A 9,771-nucleotide genomic window follows, 5' to 3' on the forward strand; every position below is an offset into this window, starting at 1 on the left:
TGGTCTCCCGCCTGCAGTTTCCTGGGAACCTGTATAAGGAATGAAGCTCTCCCTTTACATTTACATGTACAACCAATTGAACACTCTGCCCGTGCTTCTGATTTTGATTTAGGTACCGGGGAACCATGAGCGCCTCCCTTTAGTACGAAAGAAGGTAAGTAAATTAAAGGGGTTGTCTCATGAAGGTCATAGTTGGGAGGGATCCCCATCTTGCGACTCCCCCTCTATGAGCCAGGATAGAGAGACGCTCTGGCGGACTTGTGCTGTCCATGTGATACAAAATTTTCCCTGCAGCGGCCAATTTCCGCGACTTACCCCGGCAAAATGAGGGCAGCGGCTACTTTCTAAAATGGGTTCTCGGATAAAACACCTTCTTTAATGATTGTCCATCCTACAGCTACTTCAGGGACCAGAGGGGAACACACATTCTGAACCCTTTACCATGGCAACCATGACACCTTGTGCCACCCTTGGGTGGATATCTCGACTTTGAGCAAAAGCTGGATTATCTCTTATTAGTTTCATGAATACAATAAGCTTTTCAAACTCTGAAACTATTAGAGCATTTCTTCTGCTGTCACTTAGGGTATTGAGTTTAAATCTGACCAGGAAAAGATCTGCATGGAGTTTCTGTGTTCTTCTTCTGTTATTGTGGTTAGAGCTTATACGTGTTTTCTCCAACACATGTGAAGATGAGAGAGATGGGAAATTAGATTGTGAGCCCCAAGGGGACAGGTACTGATGTGTACAATAATAAAACCACACAAATAGATATAAAACGTCTTGTCGTCTGACCATCTCCTGTTATTTGTGGTACTTAGTTTACTTTTGGGATGAGATAAATCATCATTTCTTGTGTACTCTTTATCCTGATGACTCTACTTGCACATATTCTATTGTAAGGTTTTTACATTCACATTGTGCATTTAGTTGGCATTAAATTGTGATTATAGTGGTTGAGGGATTACTTGTTAATTATCTTCAAGTCCCAAATTCTGAATGACATTTAGGAAAATCAATACATAGATGTAGCAGAGCTGATTTTGACATTTAACAGTTACTTTTCTGCACCATAACTGAGTTAGGGCACATTCAGACATGGCGGAATTGCTGTTGAATTCCACTGCGGACAGTCCACAGTGGAATTCTGCAGCAGTGGTTTTTCAAATTTCTTTCTATACATTTTTACGAAACTTAGTTCAGACGTTGCAGAAAATAACTGTGCGGAAATCAGGCTGCGGTGCAGCTCATGACATTGCGGAGAAGAAGTAGAATTTCACTGCGGATTTCAGCCTTTGCAATGCAAAAACTGAAATCTGTGGCAAGTCCGCTGTGATATCTGCAACGTCTGCATTACCTGTCAAATATGCAAATGTTGGTGCAGATTCGTTATGTAATTGCCCCAAATCTGAACCAATATTTGCAGTGGAAAAATCCCACCACATCTGAACATGGCCTTATTATAATGCAGTAGTCTTACCTGCAGTCCTATGTAAAACCACAAATAACACAATGTTATACCATGACAAACTTACTTTAAAAACTTAGTAGAGGAATGTTAAAGTATGTAGTGCATGATGTATGTTGGGTGCAACCTGTAGATTTTGAACATTTTCTTTCTCTCTGTTGGCTTTTACAAATATACAAAGGGCTCTTGCAGATGTGCTGTAAACCAATCAGATATCTCCGAACTTCAGCTCTTCTTCCCCTTTCACAGAATGAGACATACACACACACACACACACACACACACACACACACACACACACAAACACACACACAAACACACACACACACACACACACACACTCTGAGAGAGAGAAAAAGAGTAAAAATGCAGCTGCATCCCCCTCCTCCCACTCCTCTCTATCTTCTATTTGTTATTTTACACTAGATGGATTTTTTAGGGACTGATGAGGTTAATGCAGATCTCTAAGAAGTTGGCACAAAGACTGACACATATGATATGATATATTATGTTTATTTTATCATTGTTTTAGCAGTTTTCAACGAATTCACTGCAGTTGAATAAATCAGGCACAAGTACAATCACCCCGACCAAGGATATAAATCCAAGCACACAGCCCTCCGGAGTGAGACAACTTTTGAAGATGACTTTAAGTACCTTGCCGGCTGTGAAGATAAATTAACAAATTAATATACAGGGAAACAAAACACAAAAACTAAATAAGTCATTGAATTATTCAGTTTTGTGAAGTCTTTTCATATTATAATCAGTTATTGGAATCAGAACACCCGTAAAGGCAAATATAGTGCGAAACCAAGAATCACATATTAAGAATTTATATCAACTTTATTTCAAACATAAATAAAAATATAAATACTGATTAAAAGCTCAAGAGGTGTCAAATGAAAATGAAGAGATGGGCAAGTACAGATAAACCTCGCTGGTATCATACATATCAATCAGATACTAATAACAACAGTGTAAACTAAATAGCAAATACACAAGTAAAGCAAAGTGCAAAGAAGTAAGGAACGTCTATACGGATACACCGGGTCTTAGCCACCACACCCGACGCCTTGCATTTCACTCTCTGGCCAGGTTCACACGCACCGTAAATACTGCGGATTTTCTGCAACAGATTTAATTGTGGAAAATCTGCAGCATAATACAGTAGTAGCAAAGTGAATGAGATTTGAACAAATCTTATCCACACGCTGCGTAAAAAAAACAACAAAAATTCATAAATTGACCAGCGGTGCATTTTTTTAAATCTGCAGTATGTCAATTTATGCTGCGGAATCGCTGGTTTTCTGTTGTTTTGAATTCAATGGGGAGGTAAAACCAGTAACAACAAGCAGACGTTGTGATTTTTGTGGTGGAAAGGCTGTGATTCCGCCGCAAAACTCACAACTCAGTATATAAAAAAAGTCTATACAAACACTGTTCTCCCTGCTCCTGCGTCCAGCCCGGCCTCCAGGAATTACTATTTATCCCATGTGACTACTGTAGCCAGGCCTGGTTTTAGACAAAGTGTGGCCCTGGGCAAAGTTAAAAGTGGGGCCCAAAATGCTGAATAACTGTATTAATACTGCAGTCAATTCAGAAGACAATGTCCAGAGAACTTCATCGCTGATTTCCAGCGAGTCCAAGAGAGTGTCAAGCCTCAAAGCATCTGTCCCCCCTCTCACACAAAATGTATATATATATATATATATATATATATATATATATATATAGATATACATGTACAGTTATTAAATTATACCACTATACCATATGAAATAATACCCCCATACTGTCACTGAACACAACTCAAGGTCCAAAAGATACTGCCACACCATAACCAAATTGTGACTGAATAATACCCCCGTACTGTTACTGAAGAATACCGCCATACAGTTACTGAATAATACCCCCATATTGTTACTGAATAATACCCCCACACTGTTACTGAATAATACCGCCACACAATAACCACATAGTAACTGAATAATACCCCCATACTGTTACTGAATAATACCACCATACTGTTACTGAATAATACCCCCATACTGTTACTGAATAATACCCCCATACTGTTACTGAATAATACAGCCACACCATAACCAGTGACTAAATAAAACCCCCTTCCACCTCCACACCATAACCACATAGTGACTGAATAATACCGCCATACTGTTACTGAATAATACCGCCACATCATAACCACATAGTGACTGAATAATACCGCCATACTGTTACTGAATAATACCACCACATCATAACCACAAAGAAACTGAATAATACCCCCATACTGTTTCTAAATAATACTGCGACACTATAACCACATAGTGTCTGAATAATACCGCCATATTGTTACTGAATAATACCTCCACACCGTAACCATAAAGTGACTGATTAATACTCCCATCCTGTTACTAAATAATACTGCGACACCATAACCACATTGTATCTGAATAATACCCCCATATTGTTACTGAATAAAACCATCACACCATAACCACATTGTGATTGAATGCCTCCATACTGTTACTAAATAATACAGCCAGACCATAAGCACATAGTGACTGAATAATACCCCCATACTCTTACTGAATAATACCTCCACACCGTAACCACACAGTGACTGAATAATACCGCCATATTGTTACATCACACCGGCCTGAGCAGGGATTCTTCCCAGTGCCTTATCGACTGCAGGCTGGACTCCACTAACACCGGCCCTGGCTGCAGTCATTCACAGGCTGCAGCCGTCACATGGGACAAAACATGATTCCAGGAGGCCGGGCTGAAGGACGTCAGAGGGACGTGCCACCATGTGTACATTTACAGAGCGTATCTGCCCTGTGTGAACATACCCTTTCCGTGCATTTAGTCAGCTTCTATATTTTTAACTATGTATGAAATAAAGCTGATGTAAATTCTTAAATTACATCTTGGTCTATCACCATATTTGCCATTACGGATGTTTTGTGTAACGTTTGGTGCATGTGGGACCTGATTACAAATAAGAGATATATATAGAGATGTCAATATTGGAATCGGGTAACATATACTGGGCCACGTCCAATTTGAGCGGATATTTATAGAAGGTATCACCCAGCTTTGGCAGAACCTGAATGGTGTAATATGAGGTGTCTGGCCCCCAATGCAAAATCTGTGAGGCCCAGTTCACACTGAGTTTTTTTATGCTGATTTCGGTTTGGAAACTGCGTTGGAATCAGCGCCAAAAAAACGCCACCAAATTCCCCCCATTGATTTCAGTGGAAGGCAGAGTTATTCTCCTATTTTTGACCGCTTGCGGGAAAAAAAAGTTGCATGACCTATCATGGAGCGGTTTCCATCTCTGAACCTTCATTGAGATCAATGGGTGGTAGAAAAAACTCCTTTGAGGTATTATTTGGCACATTTGTTGTCCAAATAAATATCCACAGTTTTTGCATTTGATTTATTAAAAAAACAAAGAAAAAAACAGGATAAAGAAAAGCCACAAAAAATGCGTAAAAAAAATGTCAAAAAATGCTGGAATTTGAAAATCTGCTGCAAAAATCCTGAAGGAATTTTGAGCAAGATTTTTCTTCTTACCAACTGTATGTTCATCCTCCTCATTCAGTTTTTTCCAACTGTCCCATTCACACTAGACAGAAGTGAGCGCACTAGGCTGTTTACAACGCTCTCTTTATAGGGGTTGTCCCATGTCCATATACCTTATTAGAGCATATGAACATCATAGAGGGGGTCCTCAAAATATGTATTACAAGGAAAGTCATTCATCTGAATGACCTACAATGACTTGTAATACTACATTTCCCCTGCAGTGGGCGCAGCTTGCCCTGGCAAAATCAGCTATTTGCCAGTGGTGCTGAGTGTGGGTGCCAGGGGCCGTATTCTGAAAGGAGTCTCTGATGAGCCAACCCTTTAATCTCTTTGGAGAGGAACGGCATATGTATGTACTGCTCTCTGGCTGAAAATGGGTACATAGGACAAGAGGTCAGACCATATTCAGAAACCAAAAGAATATTATAACTAGATTAAGAACATCGATTATGAATAGTGAAAAGACAACACATTACATAATACATACATAATAATAAAAAAGAATAAGTAAAAAAAAAGAAAATTTACTATAAAGTCATTGTTATTTATTCACTTTAATATGATTATTATTATTATTAATAAGGATGATAATAATAATAATAATAATAATAATAATAATAAAAACAACAACAATAATTATAAATATAATAATAATAATAATGACGATAATAATAATAATAATAATAATAATAATAATGACGATAATAATAATAATAATAATAATAATAATGTTTTGTTTTTTTATTTTACGATGGCCGGCCCCTGGCTCATCACTAGACATTACATCCACAATTTACAGCTATGTTAGAATGCAGCGCTGTTACCTGGGTCTTCTTTTTACCCAATATATTTAAAGCACTCACCTGCTTTCTCTTCACTTCACATCACCTCCCGATGCAACTATATCTCCCTACTCGTTCAAAGTCCGCAGAAGGCACTAAAATCAGGAAATAAAGTGATAACATCTTCACGGAAATCATCACAATTTTTTTTTTTATATTTTATTCTGGACGGCCACCTCCTCATTGTAAAAAGAGGATTGGATGGGGGTGGGGGTGTAGACAGCTGCCAGACCCTCCATAGATCTGTCTTGTCTGATTAAGGGTAAGCCCAGTTGTGGCAGAAAAACTCCACCGAGGATTTCCCCCATTACATTGCAAAAGTGTAACATCTGCAATGAAAATTGACAGCTTTTCAACGACAAAAAGGACATGCTGTGAATTTGGAAATCCGCAGCATGCCCCAATTTCCCTGCTGATTTTTCATGCAACGCCCCCTTAGCTGGGCTTAACACAGTGTATCAGTTTTGACTGGAGTGTTCCTTTAATTTGGAACTCCATTTTAAATGGATTGCCTCATGAAATCAACACCTGTCCATGGGCCCTATTAGTGCATATGGACGTCATAGAGAGTGGGGACCCACTCAGGACCCCCCTAAATGAGTCAGACTGAAAAGTGGCCACTCTGGCGGACTGGAGCCATCCATTTATTACATTTGAATGGCGGCCATGTAATACATTTCCCCCTAAAAATCTTGAGTGGCTCCATGTGAAAGTGGATGTCACTAGTGAGACAACCCCTTAAGGCTGTGTTCACATCAGTGTTGCCTTTCTGTTGAGGGGTTCCATCGGAGGTTTCCGTTGGGTTAACCCCTCAACGGAAAGGCAAACTGAACCCTTATCATTCATTTTCCTCACCATTCAACTCAATGGTGACGGAAACGTTGGTAAAGATTTCCGTTTGTCACCGTTGTGACAGGGTTCCGTTGTTTTGACAGAATTAATAGCGCAATCGACTGAAACCTCCGACGGAAGAGCAGCGCTGATGTGAACAGGCCCTAAGGCTTCCTTCATACATTCTTTTTGTAAAACAGAATATTTTTTTATTTCATTATTTTTATTTTTTATTTTAATAAGCCAGTTTTTTTTAATAAAAAAACGGGACAAAAACGGCAGAAAAAAGCCACACCCAAAGCATGCTCCATTTAGAAAAAAACGCCACTGAACACAAAAACGCAACAAGACACCAAAAGCAAAAACTCACTGTAAGTTGTGCTTTTGATATTTCACTGTATACTTTAAATGGTTTCTCCAGGCATTTTATATTGATGATCTCTCCTTAAGATAGGTCTTTAATATCAGATCAGTGGGGATCCGACTCCTGGCACCCCCACAGACAGATGACTGAAGGGGCCGCAGTCATGAACGCTGCGGCCTCTTCATAGCTTACCAGACACAGGGCCATGCACATTCATAGTGGCTGTGTCTGGGATTGCCATTCCGGTCCCATTCAAGTGAATTGGGCTCAGCTGCAGTACCAGACACAGCCCATGGACAAGGGTGGCACTGTTTCTATAGGAAAAAGTATTATCTGTTAAAATTCCAGGCAACCCATTTAATGGTAAACCAAATCGCTCCTGCCTATAGTACTATCCCCTTATACTATCAGTCCCTGATGTGACTTCAGATCGTTCACTTACTGTGATAGTTAAATGTGTTGCAGTTGTCCCCTTCACAGCACTGTATGTACTCTTTCATGCCCGCCTCATACCGGTCAGTTACATACGTTGTCTGCCCACAAGGGTACATAAAATTACAGTACTTTCTAATGCTGTGAGATTTATCTGTAGAAAAAAAATACTGACGTTACAGAAACAATCACTGGCAGCGCCTACCCAAAAATTATACTTACCTGATATGTGCCGTGTTTTGTTTTTTTAGCACGCCACTTCTGTCTCCAGCCTGTACACTGAGACCGGGCAGTCGTTTTCATGACCCACCGAAGAACCTGTGCAGAAAATAACTCTACACTCTCGTGTGTGAGCAGAGTTATTTATTGTGCAGGTTCCTGGGTGGGTCATCACCACCGCTGCCCGGCCTGCAAGAAATCCATGGTGTTTTTATGAGACCTTGAAACATTCACACACATATAGATCACATAGATTTACATATGTGTGAATTTACTGTCTACATAGAGCAATAAAAATTGTGAACATTTCTAAATGCCGGGTGACAACCACTAACGGAAAATATTACTTTGGGTATAGAGGTTGTCACCCAGCTTTCCACAGACCCTGAGTAATAAATATATTACCACTAATTTGGAGAGTTACGTTCTTCCCAAACACTCTCTTTTAGTTCTCTTTCTTTATGTTTTCACAGTAATTCTGCCATTTTTATTTATCTGGACAGCTTAGTATAATCACTGCTATGGGTATCTTTCAGGTAAGAGATCGATTCAGAACATAAAACATATTTTTTTTAATAAAAATTGATAATCATCAGTAAATAATCTTGCATCAGGGGCCACTCCTAGAAAAGTAAATAAAAAAATAGATGAGAAAATGTATCACTTACCAATGGGATCAAACCATGATTGTACCATGCATTGTGGAGCACCTCCACAATCAATTGAAGGTCCGTCACAAGAATCACTGTTTATCCCAATACACTGTATACATTCCAAGGCAAATGCTGTGAGGAGAGAAGGAGATAGAAGAAAAATATCAGAAACCTGGAAAATAAATCAGAAATAGTCATTACATATTCTTAAAGAGGCTCTGTCACCAGATTTTGCAGCCCCTATCTGCTATTGCAGCAGATCGGCGCTGCAATGTAGATTACAGTAACGTTTTTATTTTTAAAAAAACGAGCATTTTTGGCCAAGTTATGACCATTTTTGTATTTATGCAAATGAGGCTTGCAAAAGTCCAAGTGGGTGTGTTTAAAGTAAAAGTACAACTGGGCGTGTATTATGTGCGTACATCGGGGCGTTTTTACTTCTTTTACTAGCTGGGCGTTCTGACGAGAAGTATCATCCACTTCTCTTCAGAACGCCCAGCTTCTGGCAGATCACGCTGTGACGTCACTTCCCCAGGTCCTGCATCGTGTCAGACGAGCGAGGACACATCGGCACCAGAGGCTACAGTTGATTCTGCAGCAGCATCAGCGTTTGCAGGTAAGTAGCTACATCGACTTACCTGCAAATGCCGATGCTGCTGCAGAATCATCTGTAGCCTCTGGTGCCTATGTGTCCTCGCTCGTATGACACGATGCAGGACCTGGGGAAGTGACGTCACAGCGTGATCTGCCAGAAGCTGGGCGTTCTGAAGAGAAGTGGATGATACTTCTCGTCAGAACGCCCAGCTAGTAAAAGTAGTAAAAACGCCCGATGTACGCACATAATACACGCCCAGTTGTACTTTTACTTTTCAACACGCCCAGTTGTACTTTTGCAAGCCTCATTTGCATAAATACAAAAATGGTCATAACTTGGCCAAAAATGCTCTTTTTTTAAAAATAAAAACGTTACTGTAATCTACATTGCAGCGCCTATCTGCTGCAATAGGAGATAGGGGCTGCAAAATCTGGTGACAGAGCCTCTTTAACCTTTGTTGAGCAGCTGGGAACAAAGCAAAAAAAGAACTGGATATGATAAGCAGCAGCACTCAATGCCAATCAGCAGCTGAAAAAGCAAACACAATTTTAGGGTACATATAAGGACAGATAAAAACCTGGAATTCTAATATAAGATTTGCTTATTTTGAATATGGGTACAATTTTGGGCTCCACACAGTGAATAAGATATAGTAGAGCGAGGGAGGGTTCTAAGGTGGAAAACAATCTTAAATATTTTTCTCTCTAATAAGGTTTTAAAAATTTGTATTTTTCAAGTTAATTGAGCGATCGTGCCAACTTTAAACTTGC

General features: G+C 39.7%; 1 long non-coding RNA gene across 1 annotated transcript; it reads right to left on the reverse strand.

Moving 5' to 3' along the window:
* Nucleotides 1–2,051: 2,051 nt before the first annotated feature.
* LOC142661864 (uncharacterized) lies at nucleotides 2,052–8,510 on the reverse strand. The gene is made up of 4 exons (XR_012850829.1): nucleotides 8,422–8,510; nucleotides 7,545–7,688; nucleotides 5,929–6,002; nucleotides 2,052–2,133 (listed from the first exon to the last, which is right to left on the reverse strand). It is a non-coding gene; the product is annotated as an uncharacterized LOC142661864 (long non-coding RNA).
* Between the last annotated feature and the right edge of the window lie 1,261 nt (nucleotides 8,511–9,771).

The sequence above is a fragment of the Rhinoderma darwinii genome, chromosome 10 (genome assembly GCF_050947455.1).
Source record: "Rhinoderma darwinii isolate aRhiDar2 chromosome 10, aRhiDar2.hap1, whole genome shotgun sequence".
Taxonomy (NCBI): Eukaryota; Metazoa; Chordata; class Amphibia; order Anura; family Rhinodermatidae; genus Rhinoderma; species Rhinoderma darwinii.